The sequence below is a fragment of the Thunnus albacares genome, chromosome 20 (genome assembly GCF_914725855.1).
Source record: "Thunnus albacares chromosome 20, fThuAlb1.1, whole genome shotgun sequence".
Classification (NCBI taxonomy): Eukaryota; Metazoa; Chordata; class Actinopteri; order Scombriformes; family Scombridae; genus Thunnus; species Thunnus albacares.
Window position 1 is genome coordinate 19,723,316 of NC_058125.1, and position 10,896 is coordinate 19,734,211.

At 38.3% G+C, this 10,896-nt stretch overlaps 1 long non-coding RNA gene across 1 annotated transcript; it reads left to right on the forward strand.

Moving 5' to 3' along the window:
• Positions 1-132: 132 nt before the first annotated feature.
• LOC122971638 lies at positions 133-10,896 on the forward strand. The gene is made up of 3 exons (XR_006399539.1): positions 133-163; positions 1,059-1,206; positions 10,885-10,896. It is a non-coding gene; the product is annotated as an uncharacterized LOC122971638 (long non-coding RNA).

The following is a 10,896-nucleotide window of genomic DNA, read 5'->3' on the forward strand; positions in this document are numbered from 1 at the left end:
AAAGCGTTTCTCCCGTTGTAACCAGGTTTATGCCGATAGATAGATACACGGTGGCGGCTATAGAGTCAAAATATTGGGGAGGACGGGAGGAAAACCAACATGGAATGACCCCGACTCTTGTGAATTACAGGAGGATGTCCATCAAACTTCTCCCACCCCTTCTGTAAGTAAATACACATCTAAATGAACACTTACTTGGTGATTTTTTTCCTGATATATTTTCTATGATTGCTCAGAACAGTCTCTTCTTTAACTTTTTTGTCTTGTGGCTTCTAAAATCAAAGCTGTGTCTACATGTGAACTCTCATCACCTGTTCCATAAGTCTACCAGTTGTGACCAGTTTAATCAAAAAAGTGCTGTTATTGTGGCAGGTTTTAGAGTCTTAAAGAAGTTAAATTATTCAGTAATTCGTGACCTGACGTAGGTTTTTGCATGATGATGTTGCTACATGTAAACCGATATAAACACCCTGGCCTGCCTAGTCAGTATCAAGAGACAGACTGAGCACTCACTGTAGCTGCTGGTCTGCTAAATGTGCTAACAGACACACACAGATGGAGAACTCACTGTTGCTGTTGCTCAAACTTTAAAAAATGAACTCTGAGCTCTCCTCCCGCTAGTAAACAGCTCCAGATCAGAGCAGTATCTGATGTGACTCGCAGGTGTTTGTCTTTCCAAAGTTCCAGATGTGCTCCCGGCTCCTGGCTCCTCTGAGCTGTATGTGTTGGGGGGACATCCAACTTTGGACGACGTAATAGTCATGATTGGACCGACACTATTTCAGCCATAACTCTAATGTATCTCACCTCGTAAAAGGTCACATAGTTTAGTAATTAATGTTACACAACAGCATTTGCACTGCAATGTGGCTCCAGAATAAAACATGAGACACTACTTTTGCTGAAAAGAAAATTGGAAATGAGTCTATGATGAGCCCAGTCTGATGTGTTTGTAGTTATTCTGCAGAAGCCTGGTGCTGTTTTTACCTGATGTAATGAAGATACCCTGTCTATATGAAATATGTAATATTTACACTTACATTTCTGTCCATCAACAGGCTCACCGCCTGCAGCAAGGGGCAGAGCTGCACCACAGTGAGTGATGAAGACCACAGGAGCAACATGGGACGCCTGAAGAGAGTGAAGCTTGATGCAGGACTGAGGCAGAAGCTGCAGGACATGTATTGTACAATGTATTACTTCATAGTTACGGTGTCATCTTTTGTACTAACGGTGTACCAGTACAGTACGTACTAATACATGTATGTAGGACACATGACAGATAGATAGACTGTGGATACTTTTAAAAACAGCTCAAGATCTCTTTGTTTAGACTTGCTTTTGTTTCATTTGTTTTGCTTATTTCTGCGTTTGCCCTGTGTTTTTATCTGAATTTGATGCATTTAATGACTGTTGCATTGTTTTTATTATTTATTATAACAGATAAATGGATATTTTATTTATCCCAAGGGAAATTAAAGTGTTACAGCAGCCAACAGTGAGGTAACAATGTTGTAAAAAAGTTAAAAGAAACAAATTAAATTAAAGACTAACCTTTATTTAATCAGCCTTCCCAATCATCTGAGGGCAGCACAGACCTTAGACTTTTTCAAAAAAGGCCAAAAAACCTTTCTATTCAGGAAACCTTTTTCATATTAACTCGTATTATTATTATTTCCTTTATGTTGTGTGTTCTATGTTATTAATACTATAGCATTTTGAGTTTCACTATGAATGAAAAGTGTGGTACAAATTAAATTTATTACTACTACTACTACTTCTACTACTACTACTACTACTACTACTACTACTACTAATAATAATAATAATAATAATAATAACTTTATTTGTATAACATGAAAAAGTCCAGGTGAGCAGTTTGCCTTCACTGTCAGAGTCTCCTCTCCTGACACAGAGGAGAGTCTGTACAGCCTGATGGCAGTTGGCAGAAATGACTTCCTGTAGCTTCCTTGTTGTCACAGAGGAGCTGAAAAAGTCTCTGACTAAAAGTGCTCCGCTGTTTGGCCAGCAGGTCACGAAGGGGATGCAAGATTTTAGGACAGAAGATGTTTTAAAATGTTAAAGACATTCATTTAATTTATGTCAACTAAAATAACTGACCTTTTTTTTGCTGAAGAACCACATATGACCATTGTTTATTCAGAAAAAAGGTGGTTAATGATAGGATGGCTTTCTTGAACAAGGTCTCCCCTTACAAAAATAAGACATAAAGGAGCCTATATCACAAATAAGAATACTTATCACCACTACTTACTTTGCAAAAACATTTATTTTGTTTTTGTCACCTTTTATCTTGTATTTGGAAAATGCAAAATGTCAGAAAGACTAGATGTTCTGTTATTAAAAGATATATATTGTTTAATGGACTGTTGGTAAAGACATAATTTTGGCTCATTGTAAATAATCGAAGCACTGTATTTTCTTTCTGTAGGTGAGTTTTTTTCTCTTGTTTGTTTGTTTGTTTGTTTGTGGCCTGGGTTGGGGGGAATGATGAAAAGTGTGTACTGCATTGGGTATCTACAGTTTGATGAAATGGAAAATAATGATAAAAAATATATGGTAATGCAAAAAATAAAATAAAATAAAGGAGCCTTTGAAGGGATATAAAAGTAAAATAAAAATTCATATTTTTTTGTCTAGATAATCTCATTCATGTTTTTATTGTATACAGTTAATCTAAACTTGATGCTCAAAACTAGCAATTTATAACCTGAAATCAGATTAAACACATAAATCCTTAGAGCCAGTTTAAAACATTGTATAGGACATAATGCTCTGAAAACACATATATTCACGCTTGTAAGGCAGATTATTGTTATGAAGGCCATTCCTCACCTTCTGTATGACGCTTTAGTCATCCTCCTTGTCATTACATTGCTTTTCCAATAAAGTATGTCTTGCACCTCTCCTTCAGTGAACTGTGATCATATAAACTAAATATAACCTTACATGCCTTCTCACCTGATACAACACATGTTGATGGACAAACGAAGGAAAGCTGTCACTGCCTGTGACAGCTGCTGGGAGAATTCGTGGTGGCCTTCACAGGTGGAAATGCTGTATAGATTGATGAATGCACTCTTGTATCCATTCCTTGTCCTGCACCGGAGTCTTTGAATAGAAACACTGGGTGCATGGTGTATTTTACACTAAAAAAGTTGGTGATATTCTAGTAATTTTTCTTCACATTTAATTATTAATTTAAATGTAACAATTACATTTCTGTCATTTCATCTCCCTACATCAGTGGTTCCACAAAATTTGCCTTATGACCGCACAAATAAGCATTATCTACTGGGGATCATTGTCAATGAGATGTAAAAGGTTGCACCAGTGATTTTTAGATTTTAGACAAGTGGGTAGATATGGGTCTTGAAGCCAATGTGGAAGTGCCTTAAACCTGTATTCTCTCCATGGATGTATAATGGCCATCAAGGGGCTACTCCACCGGCTCCAAAAAGAGGTCTGATTGTATGAAAGTCTATGAGAAAATGACCCTACTTCTCACTTGATTAGTTCATGGTCTCAATCGCTAGTTTCAAATCTTCTTCAATACAGCATGATGTTCATTTTGTAAAGTATGGTCCATCTTAATTTAAATTTGATGATAAAGCAGGGTTTGCTTGAGGGCGTGGCTATGTTGTGTCACTACCACAGCGATAACGTTGGTTAGGTAACATAAACATGGCGTAACCCCAGATTCACAGAGTATAGGCGTAGCCGTAACCATAGCTATTTCAGTGTGTTTTCAGTTCATGAAAGTTAATTGTAACATTTTGGTGGCCTAAAAAAGTCTTGTTCAGCATTTGGTTGTACTAAAAGACCCTCTAAGGAGTCGGATGTTCAGTTTTTCCAGTAAGTACATTTTGTTTTAATGGTTTTAAACTTGTTTTTCGTTAGCAAAAATTAGCATTAGCATTAGCATTATCACAGTTAACCATATTCTGTAAAAGCGCAGTGCTAACCAAGCTAGCAGCTAGAGTTAGGATCAGCTCCACCCTCTTGTCCATATATAGTCACTTCTCATTACTTCTGGCTTCAAAAATCTACGATGGCGACAATCAATGCCAAACTCAATGCTTCAAAATGCCTGTGTAGCAGATGTTTTGTCATATTTCCTATATTGTTGACCCTTAGATTTATTTATCTTGTGACTACTTCCCTACAAGGTGATCTAAATGCTGTTCGAAAGCCAGAGACAGCCTAAAAAGTAAAATATAATATGAAGTGCATAACATAGAGTGAGATATTGAGTTTAAGACCATATGATATTCCTGCTGCACTGCACATTGCCCAAGTATTTGCTTTATAAAAACATGCAATAAAAAGATGAACCACTGGGCTGGTTCAAAAATCAATTATGGCTTTTCTCATTTGAACAATGGAACTTCCTCTGGATCTTGCCAGAAAAATAAGTGATTTTACAGCAAGGAGGGCAAGGGTGACAATAAATTTCATGATTCAATTAAATGCCATTAAATTTTTTTGAAAAGTGCTTTATATTCACACAGCAGGTTGTGTCAGCACTCCAGGTTTATCAAACAGCCCATGGTCAGACTTCCTCGAGGTGAGGCAACACTCCATTCTATAAAGAAAGAGAAGATAAGCAGCCAAATTAAGCTGTATTTAATTATTCAGTTATAAATGTCTCTAAATGTTGAAATAGTTCATGAGCCTGTGTAAATTAAGAGATGTAGGTGGTTCTTCCATTTGTGTATCCATCTTTGTATGTATGTACCTGTCTATCTGCTCTAATCCATTCTACTCTATTTCTTCTCTCTTTTTCGCTTCCTAAACTGATGTGATGGTGGATGCAAAGAGGGTGTAATTAGAGGTAAATTTCTTTCTTTCACATAGGCAGGGGTTAAAGTGGGATTTGGCAGATGAGGGAACCATAAGATCTGGTGTAGCGGTGCAGCAGGGAAAAATGACTCACCTCAAAATAACTCCCAATTTCACTTGTACTGTGAGCTCTGGTGGACTTGTTTTCTTTGTGGATAGGCTATGTGAATAGCTGACCTTCTTTTAAGCACCCATTTCTTGACATATTTTTCTGGATCCCACTGGTCCAAAGGACGCCCAACCAAAGAAAATGAACATCACTGCTGAGACCTTGTTGATTTGTAGTTGTGTCCGTAGTGGCGTTATTATGTTGTTCATTTCAGAGAATCCTCTTTCACAGTCAACACTGCTAACAGCAAGTGATTTTACTGCTTGTTGCAGTTTCAGCAGCTCATCAGTCACAGAAACTTCTGGATGCTCTTTGAAATTTTTATATCTCTGTCTGACACCAGAAAAGCTGATTTCATAAAGGTCACCGAGTTGTCTTATATTCTCCTCCCCATAAAACATTGCGGTAAAGGTGATGGCCATGCTTTTAGCATAAGAACGTTGATTGGGTCAAAATGTGATGTTTCATTCTCAGTCACCATTCATGTGTACATGCTGTCAGTGAGTGCTTCATAAAATGTCTGGGGGTTGAATGATTTCTGCCTTGAGTCATTTTGCACTATTACCCAATGGAAACTTCCATGTTCAACAGTTTCATCAGTCTGTCTATACTATGGCCCAGGATTGTGTTGTCTGGCCAGAAAAACATCAATTTGCCTCTTAATCATGTTCACAGCATGAGATAATGTTATGTCCCTTGACTGCAAACTTTCAGATGAATCTTTGAGCACCTCCAGAGCATCAGGCATAAGATGCATGTTCTTTATGAAGTCATCTGAAGACAGCTTTGTAGCAAGTCCCTATAACATGCTTCCGTCATTTGAATTGCATTCAGTGTCTTCACTAGCCCTGCACAAACAAGAATAAAGAGCACTATGCATTGTCTAAACAGCATTCACTGCTCTTTATGATGAGGCCACCCATCTCACACCTAGGACTTGACCAATCTTTTTAATCAGTGTGCCCATTGCTGAGGCTGCAGAGCTCAATTCTCTGAAGAAATTTGGGGGACTGGTGGTACAGACAATATAATTTGTCCATAAAACTTTAAAAATGATTGATTTCAGTGCAGTACTTGACAGCATCCCCAACAGACAGCTCTAGTCTGTGGTTTAAACAGTGCCGGCCAATGAGACATTGAAACTTGCTTTTCAGCTTGGTAAAAACTCCAGCTTTTCTCCCAACAAGTCCCCCATATTAAACGATCACATAGATCATTTATACCTGCAGTCCAGAATGACCCACTGGAGTGTTTTCAGAACAACCCAACATAATATGCCACTTTCCAAAACTGTTACAAATCACTATTAAAAAATAATGATGTTTCATGGTGTGAAAACACTGTGGTTAAGGTCTGGTTAGGTTTAGGCACAAAAACCACTCGGTTAAGGTTGGGGAAAGATCATGGTTTGGGTTAAGATTTGAAACGTGGTTACTACTTCCTTAAAGATAGGCAACTTTTGTCGTCATGGCAACAGTAAACACCACATTATGTTTTTTTAATAAAAGTGGTCTCCATGGTATCTAGCCATCCACCCAACCAGCCTCCTTCAGATAAGGAAGTCACCTTATTTTGATGTCATCTGAACTGTGTCACTTCCCCAGGTAATTAATTACTATGGCCACTAGATGGCGTCTGTCACTCAAGCATAACTGTAGGTCATTTTTGGCAACTGAAGTTACGAGCTATATGGTAATTTTTCTTGGGTTGGCAGGCTCCTTTCACTCCAATATCACCAAAGCTCCATCAGAGCAAAACCTTACCAAACACTTTTTTTTAGAAAGGCAATTTAGAGAGGCATCATCAAGCCTATGACTTATTAAACAGTTCAAAAGAGCCTCAGTAAGGCCCTCTCCATTAGTAGATCCAAGTTCAACCAAGTCCAAAAAATCACCAAAAAAAAGTAGTTGGCTCAGAATTATTAACTAAGCAGCTCGGGCACACAACCAGGCAAGATTTCTTGCTCTTCTCATCACTGAGAATTGTGAGTTTTGGCCTTGTAGACATGCTTTCCATCAATTCATCTGTCATTTCTTTTGAAATAAATTGTATGATATCTATACATGTGACACAGGAGTGCAGTACTCTGCCAATGTTGAGACCATTTCACTTTTGCAAGTCACGATGTTCTGGGTGGTCTGTGAAGGTCCTGTTATGTTTTGCAATAGAATAAGCTGTTGAATACAAATTTTGTTGAGGAGTTTAACTCCTCTTGTGCCTTAAGTAAACCTGACTCTAATTCTTTTTCTGATCTCTTTTCAAGTATTGCAACGGCCTTTCTGTGATTCTATGAATACTTGTGTTCATGTAGTTTTTTGGAATATAATTTTGGATATATTTGTTGGAAATACTGATAGTGAGAAACTCTCCAACTATCTGGCAAATTCTGGTCTCTGTGTGTGCTTCTACTCTGGGCTGTGCTGTATTTGAATTAACCAGATAAGTTCAGCAACACATTATGTACATATCCACTGTCTGAAAAAAACAATCTAAAATCTAAAAATCTAAAATGAATGACATTACTTATGCAAGCTATAAATTTCTTCCACTTTATCAAATGTCATTTGTTGAGCAGTCCTTACCCTTCAAAGTGATCTGTCACCTTCCACATCTGTCCTCTCTTTCTTCCATGTTTCTCCATCTTTGAGAGTGAAATTATCACACATTAACAGTAATAATGTTCTTGCTAACTGGGAAATACTTAAGGCAAGGCAAGGCAAGTTTATTTGTATGGCACATTTAAACAACAAGGCAATTCAAAGTGCTTTAGATAAAACATAAAAGGCAGGAAAAATGTAAAAGCAACATAAGGCAATAATAATAATAAGACATTTGAATATAATTAAAAAATTAAATTGAAAATAAAAAGCTAAAATAGAATAAGACATAAAACAGGAGAGTAAAAGTTACAGTGCAGTGAAAGATAAAAATTAAAAGTCTCAAATTTGATTCAGTAAAAGGCAGCAACAAACAAAAAAGTCTTCAGCCTTGATTTAAAAGAACTGCATGTAGATGTTTAACAGAAAAGGCCCCAAAATGGAGCCTTGGGGAACTCCACAGATCATGTTTATCCACTCAGATGTGTAATTACCTATAGACTCAAAGTAGTCCCTGTCCTTTAAGTAGGATTCAAAGCAGTTTAGTACTGTGCCAGAAAGTCCCACCCAGTTTTCCAGTCGGTCTAGTAATGTTGTGATTGACTGTGTCGAATGCAGCACTGAGATCCAATAATACCAAGACTGAAATTCTTCCACTGTCTGTGTTTAAGTGGATGTCATTGAAAATCTTAACAGGAGCAGTCTAAGTGCTGTGGTGTGTTCCAAATCCTGACTGGAAGACATCAAAACAGTTTTTTAGTGCCAATAAGTTGTTCAGCTGTTGAAAAACAGCTTTTTCAGTGATTTCACTTAAAAACGGGAGGTTTGATATGGGCCTATAATTGTTCATTGTTGATGTGTCTAGATGGTTCTTTTTTAAGAGTAGCTTGATGACAGGCAGTTTTCAGGGCCTGTGGGAAGAAACCTGAGAGATGTGTTGACAATTTGTAGAAGATCTGAGGCCATGCAATCTGAAACTATATTGAAAAAGCCTGTTGGCAAAATATCAAGGCAGCACGAGGAGGATTTCAGATGTTGTATAATGTCCTCCAAGTTTTTATGGTTGATGTATCATACTACTTCAATTGATTTTAAGAGGACACAGGGATAACACATATCCTATACCTGATATGGAGGCACTGAAAGCCTAATTTTCTGAATTTTGTCAGTGAAGAAGGAGGCAAATTCCTTGCAGGCCCTGGTAGATAGAGCTACTGACACAGGAGGGTTTGTTACCCTGCAGCAAACAAGGCATGTGCATTATTATTGTTTTTGGTGATGATGTCAGAGAAGAAGGACCGCCCTGCATTTCTCTGTTCCAAATTGGGTGCAATGGCATCAATAACATTTGCAATTTTAGAATTGAAATTATCTACAAGCTCATGGACTGAGACCCAAGAGAGGGCCGATGTGGAAGAGAAAGCTTGAATAAATATATATGTTTCCAGTGATACTGTTTTGTGATTACTTCTGTTTCTGTTACATTTATGTGCACAGAGATAGCACTCTCAAAGAAAACACAGGAATGATCAGAGAGAGCAACATCAGTCACCACAACTTTAGAAATGTTCAGACCTTTGGATATGATTAAGTCCAGAGTGTGCTCCTTGTTGTGTGTGGGCTCTGTCACATGCTGAGTCAGTCGATAGTTATCAAGAATACAACACAGCTCTTTAGTCCTTCTGTCAACATGATGTAAAGATCACTAACAATAACTACACAATCAAAGTCAATACAGATTATAGACAGCAGTTCGGTGAAGTCAACAAAAAAGGCTGCACAGGCTTTAGGTGGCCTGTAGATATTTAGAAATATAGCTTGAGAGGAGGAATTCAACTGAAGAAGCCACATATTCAAAAGAAGCAAAATTTCTGTAAGATATCTTTTTACATTGGAGGGAACCATTAAACAAAATGGCAACTCCACCTCCTTTCTTATGCACTCTAGCTTTGCTCATAAAACTGAAGTTGGGAAGGGTTTACTCGATAAGAACAGCTGTACTGTTATCTTGGTCTAACCAAGTTTCAGTTAAAACATAAAATTAATTGTGCTTGATGATAAAATCATTGATTAAAAATGTTTTTCTGCCAAAGACCTGACGTTTAATAACTCTAAATTTAGTGTGTAAAAAGCATTATCCTCCTAATTTTTTGCGACAGGCTGTGGCTGACGAGGAATGGATGCTATATTTGATAAATTTGCTGAATTGGTTGAGTGCTTCCTGTTTCTTAGCAGATTCACATTTCTTTTTCTATTACTTATAGACAGGAATTGAGAAAGCTACCGGTGCACCGGGCCATGGCTTGTCCTAGGAAAATTCATGAGTGCCATCAGCCTTGTAGCCTGGATCCAGCACATATCAGTCAGAGTTTGTTGTAATAACTGGATGTGCTGTGTTTTTATCAGGCTGGAGAGACAGAGGATGATTCTGATGCTGTCATGGGTGGGTGGGGACGGGGGGGGGGGATCTTGTAACTGTAAGTGTGTCAAAACTGGCTGGAGGTGGAAGCAGAGGGGGGTTTAGATGAGACAAAATGGGAGTAGGGTGAGGTGTAAGTTTGGTCCCAGCAGTGACCAGCTCTTTCATCTGATCAGTGAACTCAAAGAGGGGGGAGGAGGGGGGAAAGGGTGACTGGAGAGGAGGGTGACCTGGATGGGTTTTGGGGGGAGTGAAGAAGGTAGTTTTTGGTGAGGAGGGTGGAGACTCTTCTTCTTGGCTCTGATGTCTCTCATGTTTTAAGCTCTCTTTCAAGGTTTCTGCTGATTGTGTTATGTCTTCTTCAGTGTTGGGCAAGTTAATTGAAAATTGTAGTTGTAATTACATATTACTCATTGAAAACTCAGCAGCTAAAGTAAAGTGTTATATTGCTCGTTACTTTACTTTCATTACTCAGCTGTCGGCTTCGTCAAAGTTGCCTTTAAACAACTCAAAATTCTCCGCACACACACACACACACACACACACACACACACACACACACACACACACACACACACACACACTGCATCTTTTGTATTTAAATAAAGAATAATAATAAAGAAATAGAAAATGAGACGTTTGTGGTGTAACAAACAGGCAGGATACAATTTGGAAGAAGTCCTGACCTCAGCTGCACGATTCACACACCCTCCAATTCTGAACTAAACTAGTGTCAGGTGACTTCTGAATGTAGGCGTACCTGTGGCTAATGATAGAAAGCCGGCTAACCTACGACACAACTTTGGAATTACTGCGAGTGGCATTTCTCCTCCTCTGGAGCAGTCTGTCACCCCATACTGATATCAACCCTCCATTAATTCCCACAAGACAGCGAGCACTGTAAAATA